Here is a 14781-nt window from a genome sequence, read left to right on the forward strand (position 1 = left end):
TAATAGCAAATCCGTAGCTTTGTTTTATGAAATCTACCTAGAGAATTCTTTTCACTCCCCCATCAGAGATTATGCTTCAGCATGCCAATAGAACGAGATTCAAAGGAGGATTTATACTGGCAAGTTTCTCTCCCGGTCATAAAAATATGTTATGATAATTTTACATACGAAAGGAAGCAAGGTTTGGATCTAGTTTGGGGAAAGCAATAAAAGAGGTCAGTTTCTGAGGAAGCTGCATTTTTGTTTAGGGCCCTCCAGTTGTTGTTGGATTCTTACTCCCATCATTCCCAACCCCCATGCTGACGGGGGCTGATGGGAGTTGTAGTTTGACAACTAGGGCACAGGTCCTTGTTCTAATCAAACCTCAGATGCCTGAGGGTTTGGTTTTTTAGCCATATGTTAAAGAGCGTTTTACCAGGACCTGGGAGACCAGGGCCAAAATCCCCACTTAGCCATGAAGCTCATTGGGTGATTTGGGACCAGTCATTGCCTCTCAGCCTAACAGCTTTTAAAAGGGGGTGAGATAAATTCAGGGACGCAGGTGGCGCTGTGGGTTAAACCGCAGAGCCTAGGACTTGCCCATCAGAAGGTCGGTGGTTCGAATCCCCGCAACGGGGTGAGCTCCCGTTGCTCGGTCCCTGCTCCTGCCAACCTAGTAGTTTGAAAGCACGTCAAAGTGCAAGTAGATAAATAGGTACTGCTCCGGCGGGAAGGTAAACAGCGCTTCTGTGCGCTGCTCTGGTTTGCCAGAAGCGGCTTAGTCATGCTGGCCACATGACTGTACACCAGCTCCCTCAGCCAATAAAGCGAGATGAGCGCCGCAATCCCAGAGTCAGCCACAACTGCACCTAATGGTCAGGGGTCCCTTTACCTTTAAGATAAATTCACTGGAGATTAAGGCCACTGGTCACCACGGCTGTATGAAGTCTCTACCACCTGAGGCTCCATCTCTCTAAATACCAGTTGCCAGGGAACAACACAGCCTTTGTGTGTTCTCCTCTCCAAGACCCTGCTGCCTTTCTTCTCTGTTTGATGAATAGTTTTGTTGATATGTGGAAATTTGCACATCAGCCACACAGCAACCCTAGTTAGGTGAAGGATATTCTGGGCATAGGGTTAAATATGAGAGAATGTATTGCCGACCCTTGAATGCAACCACATTTCATTTCTTTCTTTATTACATTTATATCCCACCTTTCCTCCAAGGGGCTCAAGATGCTGTATGTAGCTCTCTTCCCCCTCCCCATTTAATCCCCACAACAACCCTAAAAGGCGAGGCGGAGACTGGACGACTGGCCCAAGGCTACCCAGTGACAGCTTCGTGACTGAGCGGAGATTTGAACCCTGATCTCCCAGGTCCTAGGGCAAAACTCTAACCACTATACAATACTGCCTCTCAGTGATGCCCAGATAAGCTCTTGCTCTGACCTGAAAATGTGGCAGTTCTGTGCGAGCAGTAGGGGTCTGAAGAGGTCTAACTGCGCTGCCCCCAACTCTCCAAATATCCTTTAACAAATCACACTGATGAGATGTATCTAAGAAATCTACCAATCAGCCTGCTCCCACAGGGCTTACTTCCGAGTCGGCACACACAGGACAGGAAGGAATTCGGAACTGGAAGGCAACGGTAAGCAGGTGACACCCACTCACTTGGAGCTGACTTGTCAACAAGCAATGGATAGGTGTCCAAGTCAGCGTGAGTCTTTTCTGCTCATGCGAACATACAAGTTAACCAATTACCTTTCCACGGTGGAAAAGTTCAAAAGCTGACGGGGCCTATTGCCATGGATACGAGATTCTGACTACAGAGCTTTGCCTAGCAGTGAGGGACTGGTACTGTAGCCAATCAGGAAGCGGGACTTTGCTCTCCAGATTTCTGGCAGGTTTCGACAAGTCGAGTTATTTTTATCGTGGCAAAAGGAAAGATGCTCACAAATCAGACGCTTTACTTGACTCCTCTGAATCCTGGCATGCTTTATCGGACAGCAAGAGGCATGGGGGGTGGTGTGTGTGTGTTTGTGCACGCGCGTATGTAGGGAGCGCACCGGCTGTTTCAAAATCTCTCTCAATCTGTTTCAGCCACACTACAGATGGGGCCTCAAACAGTAACCCCCAGAATAAGCAAATCACTGCGAGGGAAAGTGTTAACGAAAGTTATTCCCACTTTCCCATCTGTAGGACCGTGGGCAGTTATGGGCATCCACGAGGCTGCAATTCCGTGCAGGCACTTGGAAGCAAACCCCATTCAAATCAGAGTGAGGTAAAACGGGCATCAGAGAGAGCTGCAGGACTTCTTTGCAAGCATGGGGGAAGGACCATAGCTCAGTGGAAGAACATCTGCCTTGCATGCAGAAGGTCCCAAGTTCAATCCCTGGCATCTCCAGGTAGGGCTAGGGATGTCCCCTTCCTGAAACTCTGAAGTCACTGCTCAGTAGACAAAACCGAGCTAAACGAACCAATGGTCTCACTTGCTATAAGAGGACAGGGCCCTTGTACCTTTGAAAGGTGTGCAGAAGAATTTTAGTTAGGGCAGCTTCTCATCACCCTGCAGGGCAAATTGCCCGCACGCCAAAATTTCCTCTTCTTGCACAGCTGGTAAAAAAGAGAAAACCATGCAAGAACCCCAGCACCTTCCTTGGTCGCCTGGTCTTTGCACCTCTTGCAAAACTTTCAGCAAACGCCACTATTCATCTATAAAGTTGGATGACACCCTGTGCTATCCACAGTTTGCCTCCAAGCCATTTTCAGAAAGAGCAAAGACCAAAGGAATGTAAGAGTCTTTTGGCTCCAAGTAAGGTGAGTTGCACCTTCCAATTTCCCGTGATGATCACTCTCAAGGTAGCCAAGGTAGTGCCCTCCATCCGTTGTTGGGAACTACAACTCCCATCAGCCACCTCCACCCCCACAATGTGGCTAATAGCAAGAAATGATAGAAGTTTTATTTATTTGGAATGCACCATGCTGACTGCCCCAGATCCTTGCTGTGCCCTGAGATCTGCAAATGAAAGGTAGTATACAAATTTAATAAATAATAGTAATAATAGTAATAATAATGATGCTGAGACACCTCCAAGATATTCAGTGGTGCCCACTGGGACAGGTAAGCCAGAAGGCACAGAGAACAGCAGCAGGTGGCACCAAAGCCAATGAGAAGTCTTTCTCACACCCTCCTCCCTCCTGAGTTTACAAGGCCAACACAGAGTGCCACCCCCATGGAATGGTTGTAAGGAAGAAGGCAGACAGGGAGGCTGGCTGAAGGGAGAATATGTCGATGGGGCAGTGCCTCACTGACCCTAATGGACTAGCCATTGACTTGCGCCCTACCATCAATGAAAACTCACATCATCACGGCTCCATTGGGACAACTGGAATAATCCCACAATTGTTTCCTCCCACTACCAGAAACTCAAAGAGGCCTATCACTAACTGTGGGCATTGAAACAGCTTTTATGGGGCAGGCAGGTCAGCGTTGGCTCCAGTCCTTCGGACATGATTCCTTCAAGGGGGCTACCTCTTCCTCTTTGCCGCTACTGCTGCTGATGCCACCCACACCCTTGCTCTCCTCTCCCTCTCTGCTTCCAAAGGAGAGGGTGAGGCAAGCAGAACCTGGTACTCCTTTCCTTTGTCCCTGCTGCCACTACCTCACTTGGAGAGGGAAAGAGGTAACACAGAGAGGTTGTTGCACTCCCAACTCACACCAGCATATAGCCAAGGGTCAGGTAGGCGAGAGATGGAGTTCCAAAAACATTTGGATGGATGGTCAAACATGCCCCATCCCTGCAAGGAGTTCACTTCCAGAATCACCTTACCCCACGTATGCCCACTGCAGTCTGTGAAACTCTTACAGGTGCCATACTCCTTCTGCACTTGTGAGAAGTTGATTTTTTAGCATTGCATCACCGACACATTGGGACTCCCTGCCTATTGACATCAGGCAGGTACCTTTGCTGGCGTCTTTTCAGCACTTGCTTGTGTTTGTTCAGGCAAGCCTATCCAGATATCTAGGGTGGTGACATGTGCTTTAATCTATTTTTGCTTGATTCAAATCGGCTTTGGAATGTCCTTAAATACATGTTTTGATCATCTTGATGTTTTTAATTTATTTTTGCAAACCGCTTGGAGGTTTTATTACAGTCAAGCAGCGTGTAAATGTTACAAAGTAAATAAAATTTATTAAGGAGAACACGGTTAGGGGGCTCTGGGAGTTAGCAGTGGGTGGTCTGCAAGGAAGGAGCATGGGAGATGCTCAAAGAAGTTGATCCCTGATGCTGATTGACCATACATGCATGCTTGCAGCTGAAAGTTAAAATAGCCCTGTGCTGTGCTAGTCTCTCCTATGCAGCTACTTACAAAACCAAGGAGGGAGAAGGAGACTTGCGAGTCGGCAGTGAGACAAGGGTCTCACAGCAGTGTCACAGATCTCCACTCAATTAAATGCCACTTCACAGCAGAGCCTTGCTTTCTGCATGGAACATTCAGATACCCTGAGAAAACAAGTGACTAGATGCATTATTAAGGGAGAACCAGTTCTGGCAGTTTTAATACCTGCATAGAAGGGGGACATCCAGGGAGTGCAATTTTTCACCTGAGTTGCGCTTGGGTCATTAGCAACCTGCACTTGCCACAATCTCCTGCAGTTCCCCGCAGGAGCTGGGCTCTTGGCTCAGAAACCCGACTACATTAGTTCAGGCACTGACAACCTCAAGGCTGAATTACCACAATGTGTTCTGTGTGGGGCTGCCCCTCGGATCTGGTCTGGAGATGGGAAGAGACTACAGCCGATGTATGACACCTGTGCTAAAAGACCTGCACTGGCTTCCCGTCTTCTACTGAGCAAGGTTCAAGGTTCTTGAAGAAGTGCAAGCCCTGAACAGCTTAGGCTCAGGATACCTTTAGGACTGTCTTGCCCAGTATGTCCCAGGCCAATCACCAATATCATCTGGGGCAGCACTATTAGTGGCTCCCAATGGTGCAGAAGCATGACTCATGTCAACATGAGCCTTCAGGACAGTGGGCCCAAATCTCTGGATCACCGTCCCAGTAGAAACCAGGCAGGCACTGCCCTGGCGAAGTTTCAGATGCCAAAATGGTTTTATTTCAGGAGTGCAGCTCTGATGTTCCCTCCTACAGATGTTTCAATCTATGCTTTATATTTTGTACGTTATATTTTGTCTTCTTTGTAAGTCATTTTAAGGCACCTGTGAAAAGCAGGTTGCACATTTTAAAAACAAACTAACAGTTTGCTGCTTTCTAACCAAGTCAAGCACAGAGGAATGACACATATGTAAGGAAGTAAAGTCGAATAGCAAAAGATCCAGGAGAGACCACCCCTTTTGCTGTAGTTGTTAAATGACTTGTGCTTACCCTAGCTGCTGAACAGAGACACCCCACTTCTATACAGGTGTTAAAAGTGCCAGACAGGTGTGCCATGCAGTATAGTGGGAAATAATAATAATAATAATAATAATTTTTATTTATATCCCGCCCTCCCCAGCCGAAGCCGGGCTCAGGGCGGCTAACAACAATAAAACAGTACAAAAGTACAGCACAAACAACACTCTAAAATCATTCATTATAAAATTAATTAATTCAAGCCAATGGCAACCATTGGGCCAGAGCTCCGCGAAGATTGCCGAGGGAGGGAGTCAGGCTGTGCCCTGGCCAAAGGCCTGGTGGAACAGCTCTGTCTTGCAGGCCCTGCGGAAAGATGTCAAGTCCTGCAGGGCCCTGGTCTCTTGTGACAGAGTGTTCCACCAGATCGGAGCCACAGCCGAAAAAGCCCTGGCTCTAGTTGAGGCCAGCCTAACTTCTCTGTGGCCTGGGACCTTCAAGATGTTTTTATTTGAAGACCGTAAGTTTCTCTGTGGGGCATACCAGGAGAGGCGGTCCCGTAGGTACGAGGGTCCTAGGCCGTATAGGGCTTTAAAGGTTAAAACCAGCACCTTAAACCTGATCCTGTACTCCACCAGGAGCCAGTGCAGCTGCTATAGCACCGGGTGAATGTGATCTCGCAGCGAAGACCCCGTAAGGAGTCTCGCTGCAGCATTCTGCACCCGCTGGAGTTTCTGGGTCAGTCTCAAGGGCAGCCCCACGTAGAGCGAGTTACAATAATCCAGTCTGGAGGTGACCGTCGCGTGGATCACAGTGGCTAGGTCAGGGCGAGAGAGGTAAGGAGCCAACTGCTTAGCTTGGCGGAGATGGAAAAATGCCGCCTTTGTTGTAGCTGCAATCCATGCCTCCATGGAAAGGGAGGTGTCGAAGATTACACCCAAACTCTTAACGGACGGTGCTGGCACTAATTGCGCCCCCACAAGAGATGGGAGTTGCCCCCCCAATCCCATATCGTCCCGTCCCAGCCACAGGACCTCTGTCTTCGAAGGATTTAGCTTCAACCGGCTCCCACGTAACCATCCAGCCACAGCTTCCAAACATCTGGTCAGTGTGTCTGGGGCCGAGTCAGGATGGCCATCCATCAACAGATAGAGTTGGGTGTCATCAGCATACTGATGGCAACCCAGCCCAAAACTCCGGACAAGCTGGGCGAGGGGGCGCATAAAGATGTTGAAAAGCATCGGGGAGAGTATCGCACCCTGAGGTACTCCACACACCAAGGAATGGAGCGATGACAATTCCCCCCCAAGCGCCACCCTCTGTCCCCGACCAGAGAGAAACGAGCGCAGCCATTGAAGGACTGTGCCCTGGATCCCCACGTCGGCAAGGCGGTGGTCCAGAAGTTCGTGATCGACCATGTCGAAAGCTGCTGACAGATCTAGAAGAATCAGCAGCCCCGACCCACCTCGATCCAGCTGTCTACGAAGATCATCTGTTAGGGCAACCAGAGCCGTCTCGGTCCCATGACCAGCGTGGAAGCCGGACTGGAATGGATCCAGAGCCGATGTTTCATCCAGAAACCCACCAAGCTGTTCAGCAACCGCTCTCTCAATCACCTTACGCAGGAATGGAAGATTCAAAACCGGGCGGTAATTGGATAGATCTAAAGGATCTAATGATGTTTTCTTTAAGAGCGGGCGCACCACTGCCTCCTTCAGTTCCCCTGGGAATGTCCCCGTGCCAAGGGACAAATTGATGATATCCCCCAGGAGGGCCCGCACCTCGTCTGGACACGCTCTAATCAGCCAAGACGGGCACGGGTCGAGAGGACAGGTGGTGGGCTTTCCAGCTCGGAGGTGTCTGTCCACATCGGCTGGGGATATCCGGTTGAAGTGGTCCAATACTGGACCCGAGGACAGTCGAGGGGCCTCCAGTTCCTTTATTGTATCCAAATTGGCAGGGAGGTCATGGCGGAGCAACAAGACCTTCTCCGCAAAAAAGCTCGCAAATGCCTCACAGCTGTGTGTCAAACTGTTATTTAAATTTGGCTGTCCCTCAAGGGACATTAAAGACCTGATTATACTAAATAATTGCGCCGGGCGAGAGCTAGCGGATGCAATGGAGGTCGAGAAGTAAGACTTCTTAGCAGCCTTCACCGCCATCTCGTAGGTTTTCATAAAAGCCCTATAAGATGTTCTTGAGGCTCCGTCACGGGCACCCCGCCATACTCGCTCTAGCCGTCTGAGGCTCGCTCTAGCCGTTTTCCGGAGCTCCTTGGTAAACCAGGGAGCCCGGTTTCTGCGGGGTCGCAGAGGGCGCTTAGGTGCGATCTCATTGATGGCTGCCAGGAGCTGGATATTCCAGCCCTCAACAAGCTCAGTCAATGAGTCGCCAGGGGGAGCAAGGTCCCGCAAGGCTTGGCGGAATCTATCAGGGTCCATCAGCCTCTGCGGGCGAGCCCAAATCGGCTCGCCACCTAAGCAGGGTGGGGGTGGAAAGTCAATCCTGGCTTTCAGAGCATAGTGATCAGACCATGGCACCTTCATCGAAGGAAAAATGATCACATCTATACCTATGCCAAAGATCAAATCCAGCGTGTGGCCTGCTTGATGTGTGGGGCCCGAAACAAACTGGGAGAGCCCTAGTGTCGCCATGGAAGACACCAGGTCCAGAGCCTGTGAGGAGGGAGTGGCATCAGCATGGATGTTGAAGTCCCCCAATACCAATAGGTTAGGGAACTCCAAGGCCCAGCCGGCCACCGCCTCCAATAGGCCTGACAGGGTGGCTGCTGGTGCACTAGGTGGCCGGTACACCAGCCAGACAGCCAAGCTCTCCTCGGAGCCCCACACTAGGCCAACACATTCAATGCCGGGGATCGATGGCGATGGTAGAGCCCTGAAAGGACAATCTTCACGGATTAATAATGCCACCCCTCCCCCCCGGCCCACAGTCCGCGACTGGTGGAGGACGGAGAAACCCGGGGGCGCCATCTCTCGTAAGGTAACTGTTGCCCCTTCGTGCACCCAGGTCTCCGTCACACAAGCCAGGTCGACCCCCTGCGAGATAAATCTCACAGGGTGGCGGTTTTGTTGCCTATAGACCTGGCATTGCACAGCACCAGTGACGGAGGTGAGTAATCCTTGCTCACCCTACCCTCGTCCCTCGGGATGAGGCGCAGATTGGAAGGGGTACGAGCATATCCATATCTCGATCCCCTTCGCCTATAACATCTGCCCCCACCGCCATACCTCCCTCGCCCCTCCACGGTAGCAATCCCAAGCCTCATAGTAGCCTCCATTGATGGCAATTAATGTTATTCTTTCGCAGCCTAAAACAAAAAAAAACAAAAAACAAAAACAACCAATAAAACAATACAAATAAAACTGCAAAAATTACAAATTCTTCAAAATCTAACAAATTCCCAAGCCCACCCAAACATCCCTCCCACCCCCATATATAAAAAATCTAAAGGGAAAGGGAGATTTTAAAACATGTTAAAAAGAACTCTGCACCCCTCCGGGTCCTCCTGGGCAGTAACAGCATCAGTGGCAACAACCGTCCTTGTGAGGCCCCACCCTGGGCCAGATAGTAGTTGGCAGGAGCAGTCCTTGTGAGGCCTGTCAGGCCCCGCCCTGGGCCAGGTGGTAACTGGCAGGAAGGAGCAGGGCCCTCAGGCACTCACACAGGGGAGTCCTCCTGGGGACTGAACTAGGAAACTTGCACCCCAATCTATCCTTGCTTACTAAAGTCAGCCTGACAACTGAATGGAACTCACTGGGGAAAAAGAACACACAGAATTGTAGACTTGGGTTTCCCTGGGTGACCTGGGACAAACCATTTTCTATGGGTCCCCTCTGCAAAACGGGAACGGCAGCACCTTCCCTGAAGGGGCCCTGAAAAGATGGGTGAAAAGGATTGTACAGATCTTAGCACGTTAAAAAGAGCTTTTTGGGGAAAATTAGGGCAAAGGCCTTGTCAACTCAAACATCAAGGCATTCCAAAAGGAATATACAGTAGTTTGCTGCCTTATACGGAGTCATCAGACCAGTTGTTCATTTAGTACAGTCCTGTCTACACATGAATGGCAATGGCTCCCCAGGTTTACAGGGAGGGAGATGGCAGGGATTAAATCTGGGACCTTCTGCATGCAAAGCAGATGCTCTACCACTGAGACGAGGCCCACCCCTTGAAGAATCAGGGAGCCTTTTGTTTTTATGGGGTAATTTTCTTGGGATGAGCCCAAGGGATCTCGGGAGGGGGGCATTTTTAAAACACTTGTACAACACTTGTCGTCCTTTGCTTTAAAGCCTTTTCTGCTTCTTTGAGAGGTCACTTATTTACAGTCTCTCCTTTCCCGTCCCAACCCCAAGGACTCAGATTACACTTACAATGCATCCAACTGTCACTGGCACCCTAACAACAACTTCACAACATTAATTAGGCAACAGCAACTTGGCAAAGGCTCGGTGCCAAGGTTACACCTAGGGCTCAGTGGTACAGATCCATAGTGAGAGAGGACACATATATAAAGTGTTGATTCACTTCCTCAGCCAACAGGCATCCTGGAAAACCTTAAGTGACAGGTTTGCGGAGCACATGTCAACCAGAGAGGCCACTGCATGTTAGGTTGTCATACAAACAAAGGAACATAGGAGGTTGCCATATACTCAGCCAAACCATTGGCATAGCCAACTTTGTATTGCCTACACTGACTGGAAGTACCTCTCCAGGCTTTCAGATGGAGGACAGTCTTAGCCCTATCTGGAGATGCTAAGGATTGAACTTGGGACCTTCTGCATGCAAAGCAGACTGAAAACCCACCCAGAGTAGGAGAAAAGCAACTATTTGAGCTCTTTTTTCTCAGGTTACAACATTACTAAAAAGCAATAAATGCCCTAGATTGAACACTGAGAGGGATGAGAGCTAAATAATGCTAACATGCATCTTCAGTGGAGGAAACTCTGAACTCTGAAGAGGGCCTACTTAGTGGTGGCTCCCCGGTTGTGTAACACACTCTGCAAGGAAGTTGGCCTAGAACATACCTTATGGTCTATTCTATCAACAGGCAAAGTTATTTCTATTTCTCAGAGCTTTCTAGATTCAGTCTGCTGTATAAAGATTAACAGAGACAGTACTGGAAAGGTTTCCCTGGGTAGAACATTCCACAGGCAGGGGCCACCACTGAAAAGACCACCTTGTACACCTCCCTCAGGTGCAGCACCCAGAGAAAGGCCTCCGATGAAAACGTTGATTTCTCTCCATTAGTCTGCTTTTGGAAGCAGTTCAAACACTCACAGCTGCATTGCCCTACACAAAGGTAAGAGCAGGCTGTTTCATGCAAATGTGTTCCGCTTATTACCAGGTTAAGTGGGTATAGATGCAAATCTGACATTCATATGTACAAATGAATGCTTGATGTTCCCCGTAACCCTTTCCCTCCAAAGAGGAACATGGCTGGATGGCAGATCTTAGCTGAATTAGGAACACAGGAAATTATCTTATTACAGATTCCTTCTTATTACCTTGTTCAGGACCTACTATGCTGGCTGGCAATGTGCGGCTCCTCCAGGGTTTCAGGAAGGGGTGTGGCATTCCCAGCCCTACCTGGAGATGCTGGGGATTGAACATGGCACCTTCTACAGCCACTCCCTTAAATTACACACCAGTGGCTGGGCTTACATACAGTTTTCTGTGTGGCAGCATGCCTTCACAGAGTGTCCAAGTGCAAAGGTGGATAGGGCTTCTGAACTTTTAATAAGCAGAAGATGACATTTCTGCAAGTGCAACCTGTATGACAAAGCTCAGATTTCCTCTTCTACACAACTACTAAAGGAGCAGAAGGCCTGTCCTGTTTTTCATTCGGACAGCCTACTAATTCCCAAGGCTTGGGCCCACTCAGCATCCCAGGCAGCATCCCAGCCTGCACCTAAATTAGCACTGGGGTGACCAGAAGAATAATGTGCAAATTTAAGAAGCCCTGCATCAACGTAAGAGTCAGTTGGCTCAAGCCATTGGCCCACATGGCTCAGCGGCTAACCAGGAGCTTATGGGAAGCCCACAAACAAAACCTGAGCACAGGAGAAATCTCTGCCCCCACTCAGTGGTTTCTAGCAACATCCAGAAGCATTACTAACTTCAACCATGGAGGCAGAACATAGCAAATATGTGTAGTAGCCATGAATAGCCTTGTTGTTGTTGCTGTTTAGTCGTTTAGTCGTGTCCGACTCTTCGTGACCCCATGGACCAGAGCACGCCAGGCACTCCTATCTTCCACTGCCTCCCGCAGTTTGGTCAGCCTCATGTTTGTAGCTTCGAGAACGCTGTCTAACCATCTTGTCCTCTGTCATCCCCTTCTCCTTGTGCCCTCAATCTTTCCCAACATCAGGGTCTTTTCCAGGGAGTCTTCTCTTCTCATGAGGTGGCCAAAGTATTGGAGCCTCAGCTTCACGAGCTGTCCCTTCCAGTGAGCACTCAGGGCTGATTTCCTTAAGAATGGATACGTTTGATCTTCTTGCAGTCCATGGGACGCTCAAGAATCTCCTCCAGCACCACGGTTCAAAAGCATCAATTCTTTGGTGATCAGCCTTCTTTATGGTCCAGCTCTCACTTCCATACATCACTACTGGGAAAACCATGGCTTTTACTATACGGACCTTTGTTGGCAAGGTGATGTCTCTGCTTTTTAAGATGTTGTCTAGGTTTGCCATCGCCTTTCTCCCAAAGAGCAGGCGTCTTTTAATTTCTTGACTGCTGTCACCATCTGCAGTGATCATGGAGCCCAAGAAAGTAAGATCTCTCACTGCCTCCATTTCTTCCCCTTCTATTTGCCAGGAGGTGATGGGCCCAGTGGCCATGATCTTCGTTTTTTTGATGTTGAGCTTCATACCGTATTTTGCACTCTCCTCTTTCACCCTAATTAAAAGGTTCTTTAATTCCTCCTCACTTTCTGCCATCAAGGTTGTGTCATCTGCATATCTGAGGTTGTTGATATTTCTTCCGGCAATCTTAATTCCGGCTTGGGATTCATCCAGCCCAGCCTTTCACATGATGAATTCTGCATATAAGTTAAATAAGCAGGGAGACAATATACAGCCTTGCTGTACTCCTTTCCCAATTTTGAACCAATCAGTTGTTCCATATCCAGTTCTAACTGTAGCTTCTTGTCCCACATAGAGATTTCTCAGGAGACAGATGAGGTGATCAGGCACTCCCATTTCTTTAAGAACTTGCCATAGTTTGTTGTGGTCGACACAGTCAAAGGCTTTTGCATAGTCAATGAAGCAGAAGTAGATGTCTTTCTGGAACTCTCTAGCTTTCTCCATAATCCAGCGCATGTTTGCAATTTGGTCTCTGGTTCCTCTGCCCCTTCGAAATCCAGCTTGCACTTCTGGGAGTTCTCGGTCCACATACTGCTTAAGCCTGCCTTGTAGAATTTTAAGCATAACCTTGCTAGCATGTGAAATGAGTGCAATTGTGCGGTAGTTGGAGCATTCTTTGGCACTTCCCTTCTTTGGGATTGGGATGTAGACTGATCTCCAATCCTCTGGCCACTGCTGAGTTTTCCAAATTTGCTGGCATATTGAGTGTAGCACTTTAACAGCATCATCTTTTAAAATTTTAAATAGTTCAGCTGGAATACCATCACTTCCACTGGCCTTGTTATTAGCAGTGCTTTCTAAGGCCCATTTGACTTCACTCTCCAGGATGTCTGGCTCAAGGTTAGCAACCACACTACCTGGGGTATACGAGACATCCATTTCTTTCTGGTATAGTTCCTCTGTGTATTCTTGCCACCTCTTCTTGATGTCTTCTGCTTCTGTTAGGTCCTTTCCACTTTTGTCTTTTATTATGGAAATCTTTGTACGAAATGTTCCTTTCGTATCTCCAATTTTCTTGAACAGATCTCTGGTTTTTCCCATTCTATTGTTTTCCTCTATTTCTTTGCATTGCTTGTTTAAGAAGGCCTTCTTGTCTCTCCTTGCTATTTTTTGGAAATCTGCATTCAATTTCCTGTATCTTTCACTATCTCCCTCGCATTTTGCTTGCCTTCTCTCCCCCGCTATTTGTAAGGCCTTGTTGGACAGCCACTTTGCTTTTTTGCATTTCCTTTTCATTGGGATGGTTTTCGTTGCTGCCTCCTGTATAATGTTACGAATAACCTTATCCCCCATTTATTTGTATAATCCTCTTTTAAAGCCATCTAAGTTGGTGGCCATAATTGCCTCCTGTGGGAACAAACTCCATAGTTTAACTATTCACTTTGTGTAGCATTTTCTTTTATCTGTCCTGTATCTTCCAACATTCAGCTTCATTGGATGTCTACAGATTCACAAGTTATAAAGGGGCGGAGCTTTTCCCTACCTACCTTCTCCATGCCATGTCTAACTTTATACATTCCTATTATGTTGCCTCTTACTTGCCTTTTCTCAAAACTCAAAAACACGCAAACACTGCAATCTCTCTTCATAGGGGAGTTGCTTGAGCATTTTGGTTGCCCTTTCCTAAACATTTCCCAACTCTACAATATCATTTTTGAGGCGAGAAGTGGCAAGAACTGTACCCAGCATTTGCATTACGCTATCTGCTTATTAATTTCCAATTCTTTCAGGAATGATCTCTAGTGCTGAATTTGCCTGTTTCCACACCTGCCACATAGCAGGTCTATATTTTCATTCCAACATGACAGAAAGGGATATCTATGCTATGAATTATCCAGGACTGTGGATGGGCCATTCCTGTGTGCCAAGCTTCTCTTAAATCAAATGCCAAACATCAATTTGCACGCTGGCTATACATGTGGCCTATCAAGCATCAAACTTTGAGAAGAGAAAGCTGGTTCCACTCAGTGCCCTTGCGTCCCTCTCTCTCTCTCCGAGACACACACATATAGTAGTTGAACCTCACAGGACGGTTGTGAGGATTAATGATGACAACGGCAGGAATGTTGCTCTGAATTCCTCCGAAGTTCAAGAATAAAACCAAAATGATGGCCTATACGCACAGCATGAATGCCAACATGAGAGTGACTTCTTCTAAAAGCAGAGATGAAAAACTTGTGGCCCTCAAACTGTTGCTGGACTCTTAAGTCCCACTATCCCGGCTGTACTGGGGCTGCTGGGAGTTGGAGTCCAACAAACACGCGTGCAATGGCAATTCAGAAGAGCAGGCGCTGCTCTTTGGTTAAGAAAGGAACCAAGGAGAGAACTTCCAAGTCCTTTCCCAGAGAGGCTCCTCGTGGATCAAAGTAACGCCTTATTACCCACTAAAGAGCCGCAAGTAACGCCGAGTCTCTCCCGCGGAGCGAAGGTCGGGTTGGACCAACCCTGTCCCAGGAAGCAAACTCGCCCGCCCACCGCTAGGTCCTCTAGTGACTGGCTCGGCGGAACCGGCCGTTGGCCCACGATCCAGCCCACCTCGGGGAAAGCGAGAGCTCCAAAACTTCCCGCGCGC

At 48.4% G+C, this 14781-nt stretch overlaps 1 protein-coding gene and 1 long non-coding RNA gene across 3 annotated transcripts in view; one reads left to right on the forward strand and one right to left on the reverse strand.

Annotated features, from left to right (window-relative positions):
• CD164L2 (CD164 molecule like 2) overlaps positions 1–14781 on the reverse strand; it is a 39777-nt gene that overhangs the window by 24573 nt on the left and 423 nt on the right. The gene's annotated exons all lie outside the window — the stretch shown is intronic.
• Positions 1–14781, forward strand: part of LOC308482575 — a 35907-nt gene that overhangs the window by 17049 nt on the left and 4077 nt on the right. The window lies entirely within an intron of this gene.

Source organism: Podarcis pityusensis, assembly GCF_964106645.2.
Source record: "Podarcis pityusensis genome assembly, chromosome: 8".
Lineage (NCBI taxonomy): Eukaryota > Metazoa > Chordata > Lepidosauria > Squamata > Lacertidae > Podarcis > Podarcis pityusensis.